Raw genomic sequence first — 5,679 nt, 5'->3', positions numbered from 1 at the left:
AGATATGTCCATCCAATCCTGTTAAAGGTCAAGCAATCATGAGCTCAAGCATACATGTAAGATATATCTGTCCACACACTAAGCGGCTGAACTAATTATCATAGAGCCAATGGTAAATGCTTCCTGTTTTTCTCAAGGTGCATTTAGCGTGCCCTTTGGCTCTCTGCCAATTGCCATTTAGATGCATGTGGTGTAACCTTGGACCCTGGGTCTCACCGGTCGGCCACATCATTCATACTCAGGAAACTGGAATAGCTTAAAAATGTGCCCATAATTCTATGTGGCTAAATCCTCTATATGTCTCCTTCAAATGTCAGATAGTTGGGAAACAATGAATGTTGTAATGGGTCAGATTCAGAGACTATGAATTTAATTTTCACCTCTAGGTTCCTGTTTCTTTCTTTAACATAGTGCATCTTCTTAGTGTCACAAGCTCAGTAATGTCATCTGAAGTTCTTTCTAGTTGAGACAACTGCAGTGATGATGGAGTAAATAGAGATTCTTTGGTGGGTAGAAGGTGAACACATAGGTAAGGGAAAATAAAAGTTCAGATATTACTATTAATAATAATAGTAAGTTTGAGCATCACACCACTCAACTAAACTGTCCATCAATCAGAAATGACATTTTCCTACTTCTATATGCTTTCAATTTGGAGAGTAATAAATCATTTATTTGTAATTCTCCAGAGCCTCTATACTGCTAAGCACACAGGTGATTCAAAAACAAAAACCTTTATAAATATTGAAGAGACTTGTTCTTGGTTCAGATATCCTGGACACAATCAGTGCAGCTTCAACACACTTGGTGCTTTTCTGTCTGCACTTTTGAACATTAGTGATGTTCCATAGAAGTAATGTTCCACAGAAGTGAAGATAAGATAAAATAGCTCTTGTTTGTATCCATGTCATGGACACTTGGGTCCTATAATCCTTTTAACCACATCTGCATGATCAATTATTCAAAAATAAGGAAGCACAGACTTCCTTGAGTATAAGAAATAAAGAAGGGGGCAGGTTAAGACTTGCAGCTTGAGATGAGACCCAGGTAAGAGCTTCCTATCATCCAGAGTTCAGTGATCCTTAACACTGATATACCTCTACAGCTACTTATTCCCATAGCTTTGAATTTTGTACTTTGATAAAGTAACCAAAATGTTAAATAGTTTTAGATTCAAACTTTCCTTATGAGCCACACATGAGTGGAGATTGCCATTATTCTCCCTATCGGTAAGAGTACAAGTTCAGAAAGGAGGAGAGATTGACACATATTCTGCACAATATGGTCCATCAATGATTCAAGATTAAAATGTGGATTTCCTTTCTCCCATCCCAGGACACTGTCTTCTCCACTGGAGGAGCCCAGTGGAAATGGTTTCCTTAGAAGATGAAATTTCTCAGTGATTTGCTATGCAAGGATTGCTAATAGACACCTGACAAGGATATTTTGAAGGTGTCCATTCAAAATAAGAGAATATATCAGTAATGACAGATTTATATTGGGGCAACAAATGGAGGTGATTAGTAGTTAAACTAATAGACATGATTTGTTGGAAGTCAAGAATAATTCTCTCTACCCAAATAGTGCATGGAAATTTTCAGTAATGTGAGAAAAAGAAATAGAAGAATTTTAAAAGAATTGTCATAATTAAAAAAAAATAAAACTTACAAATGAAGTCCTACCCTCAGGTAACTCTGCATCAGTTAAAGCATTTGAACCCAATGTATGTCAAATCACGTGTGAATGTAAACTAGCTCACAAAAAGTGCTGTGACATACTGAAGAGATGAGCTTTAAGGTATCATTAGGTAAGTTTTTAATAAAAATTTTGTTTTGTAGATACATATATCAAAATAGAAATGGAAAGATCCATGGGAAAATCTACCCCCCAAATTTATGACAGAATTTGACTGTGGAACAGGTGAACAGGAGATTGAAATCCTGCAGACATAAAGTATTCAAATTCTACTGGCCATGTTTCAATTCTCCATAGAAGTTCAGCTCTGAAGCACACATTACTAAATGTTTTCTTTTAATGATTGTAGTGAGTTTTATTGGCTGTAATAGCATGAATCTTTAATGGAATATTTTCTAAATCCAGGAAATGTTATGTCAGTGGTTTTCAATACTAGTGTGGAAAAAAAACACCAAGAACTTCACATGTAGACACTATGATGGATTTAACTTGGGGTGAAGCTCAGGATACATATATACTAAGATATCCACTGAGATACTGAGATGGAACAAGTCTACACAATTTAAAATGCTTCTTAAGCCCTTTGGGACAATTAAGCTTTAGATGGTTACTTATTATCCACATTTTACAGATGAGAAAATTTTCAGTGTGTTTATTCCCTGTACTTTTCATTCTTTAATTTTTCCCATGAAGTTATAATGTGAGCTAACAAAATAAAGTCCCAAAATTGTCTTCATGCAGCTGAAGTAGGAGAAGTGCAGTCCACATATGAGGCAGGACTAACTTGAAAACCCATGAACTAGGCATATGAAGACTCCAACTTTGCAAATTCCAGTTAGAATTTTGTGTCATAAGGTAGGTGCTAAAGTCTTCAAGTGAAAATAAAAGTTTATGATTATAAAAGCAATATAGCAGCATAAGCAGACCATTGTTAAATAGATTATCAAGAGAAAATTATAAAACAAAAAAAGCTGTCATTCTCAGATACCTTTCTGAGATGTCATAGGCTTGAACAAAAATATAATGTCAAAAGTTTTTAATTTTTCATAAGTGAGTCTTATCATTACATTATTCATTACATTTATTCTTTAACCATTTGTGCCAAGTGATGTCATATCATTATGTGCATTTAATGAATGCATCAAAATTGGATGATCAGCAAAGCCAGAGACAGGAATTTCTCTGACAGTGTTTATAGTCATCTTAATGACAGGATTTTTTTTCTTGCCTTAAAGTAAGTTATCTTGACAGCTTCTTGATTTCTTTTAATGATGCTACTTTTCATACGGAAAGACTATTTCTTCCTCCCTTCTTTTATTATTTTTCATGGTGTTGGGGTGAAACCCAGAGCCACTTGCCTGCTGGTCCCTCTCTTTAATTAGAAAAGTAGACTGTACAAAACAAGTCAGACTCAGGAAGATGAGTGTCACATGCTTTCTCAACTACATGGAAGTTAGAGAGAATAAAGAAAAAAAGGTACTCATCAAAATAGGAGGGAGGATATTAAGGAAGAGGAAGGAACTTGGGGAAGGAGAAGAGGGAAGAGGTATTAGCTATGAGGGAGTAAAACTGATTAAATTGTTAAATGCATGCACAAATAGGACTCAATGAAACCTACAATTCTACATAAATAATATATACCCATAAAATTGTCAATAATAGACTTGTTGTGTGTAATGTCTTGGTCTCTAGCACAACTCATTTAAAATGAGCACACAAGGTTTTGAAACACAGATACCAATAATGTGAGAGTTCAGAGAAGATGCAATTTCTCCCTGGAAATATTTCTGAAGGTGTATGGAATTCAAGTATGAGTACATTGCTTGAGTTGGATGACTATTTATGCTTCCTTTTTCTAATGATTTTATTCCCAAAGGTGTCAAGGTAATATAGAAGGACCAAATCTAACATATGTCTCAGAATTCCATCTCATTGAACTTTCAGAGGATCCAGACCTGCAACCTGTCCTATTTGGTCTGTTCCTGTCCATGTACCTGGTCACAGTGCTTGGGAAAATGCTCATCATCCTGGCTGTCAGCTCTGACTCTCACCTCCACACCCCCATGTACTTCTTCCTCTCCAACCTGTCCTTCACTGACATCTGTTTTATCTCCACTACAGTCCCAAAGATGATCATGGACATCCAGACTCAGAGCACAGTCATCTAGTACATGGGCTGCCTGACAAAGATGTCTCTGTTTGCCATGTTGGTCTGTATGGATGACATGCTTCTAACTGTCATGGCCTATGACCGGTTTGTGGCCATCTGTCACCCCCTGCGATACCCAGTCATTATGAACCCTCACTCTGTGGCTTCTTAGTTTTGGTGTCTTTATTATTTAGCCTTTTCAACTCTCTGCTACACAATTTGATTATACTACAATTTACCTACTTCAAGGATGTGGAAATTGCTAACTTCTTCTGTGACCCTTCTCAACTCCTCAATCTTGCCTGTTCTGATACCTTTACCAATAACATAGTCATTTTTGTTATAGGTGGCATATTTGGCTTTCTTCCCATCTCAGGGATCCTTTTCTCTTACTATAAAATTGTTTCCTCAATTCTGAGGATCCGATCCTCAAAGGGGAAGTACAAAGCCTTTTCCACCTGTGGGTCTCACCTCTCTGTTGTTTGCTTATTTTATGGGATAGGCATTGTAGAGTACCTTGGCACAGTTGTATCACATGCTCCCAGAAACGGTGCATTGGCCTCAGTGATGTAAGCTGTGGTCAGTCCTATGCTGAACCCCTTCATCTACAGCCTGAGGAACAGGGACATTAAAAGCTCCCTGTGGAGGTTGCACAGCAAGACAGTCTAATCTTTTTTTTTTTTTCATCTTTTCATAGAGTATAGGTTCTAAACCAGGACACTCCTGTTACTGCATTCATATCAATACTAAATATCAAGTCAGAGCTTTGACTTGCCTCAAGCAGGGAAGGCTCATCATACCTTCAGTCCTTGGTAATGACTCAGCAGACACTCTGGATAACCACCTATGTGCTGTTGAAGACAAGGTGAGAGGAGGAAGTGTCATAGCACTTACTTATCATCATTAGAAGAAATGTGACAATTAAGAACAATAGTGTGCAAATTTCAGGTATGGGGACTGTGAAGCTGGCTTCCCTTTTTGGGGGTGGTCCCAAACATAATGTTCAAAATTTTGTTTTCCACTCACAGTGTGAATTCAAGTTCCTTTGGACATCTCACTTACAAGAGCAGAAGTTAGGTCTGTGAAAACTGTTCCAAAGAACTCCAAACACATGGGTGGTGGTGATGAGGAGGAGGAGCTGGGGAAAGAGGAGCAGGAATAGGATAGCAACCTCACATCCTGTGCCATTGTTGAGGGCTTCCTAACTGCCAGTCTCTGAGCTCTGTGTTCTATGTGGCATATTTCATTTCATGTGCACAGTCTTCCCTATATTATAAGTTCCCACATTGTTATTTTTATTTTCATTATTATTATTTTAGGAAGACTCTATGTATAATTATTTCTGTGACATTAGTGCAGGTTGCTAGTATCTGAAACAGCATTGTCTTCTGAGTTGATTTCTAGAAGAAAATAGTTCCACAGGAAAGAAAGATTACCCATGGGGAGTGCGTGCCCCCTAGTGGAAGAATATGTGAAGAATGCATAAAATGAGGAGCAAAAATGCAATTTTTACATTATTCTTCTTAGTTTAATCTTCACACGATTCAATTGAAATATCCAGTGATCAGAAGTGACTCTTTCCAATTAAATTAGTTTTTAAATAGCATAAATGAACCCAAGTAACTTTTCATTAGCTAAAGCAAGAGAATTATAAAGTACAATCCATGTACCAGGCAGGATTCACTTGCAAATTTATTAACTAAGCATTAGAAGATTGAGAGATTAAAACCTGTGCTTTGGTATCCTTTGGCTGGTGCTAAACTCACCAACCACCAACCAGAGTTTATGATCAGAAAAACAATCACACATCATGAACAGGTTCATGAACACATATC

At 37.2% G+C, this 5,679-nt stretch overlaps 1 pseudogene; it reads left to right on the top strand.

Annotated features, from left to right (window-relative positions):
• Nucleotides 1-1,197: 1,197 nt before the first annotated feature.
• On the top strand, nucleotides 1,198-4,513 carry LOC124968070 (putative gustatory receptor clone PTE01; annotated as a pseudogene).
• Nucleotides 4,514-5,679: the final 1,166 nt, after the last annotated feature.

The sequence above is a fragment of the Sciurus carolinensis genome, chromosome 17 (assembly GCF_902686445.1).
Source record: "Sciurus carolinensis chromosome 17, mSciCar1.2, whole genome shotgun sequence".
Lineage (NCBI taxonomy): Eukaryota > Metazoa > Chordata > Mammalia > Rodentia > Sciuridae > Sciurus > Sciurus carolinensis.
Note: the sequence above shows the minus strand (reverse complement) of the source record. Positions and strands in the feature narration are given on the sequence as shown.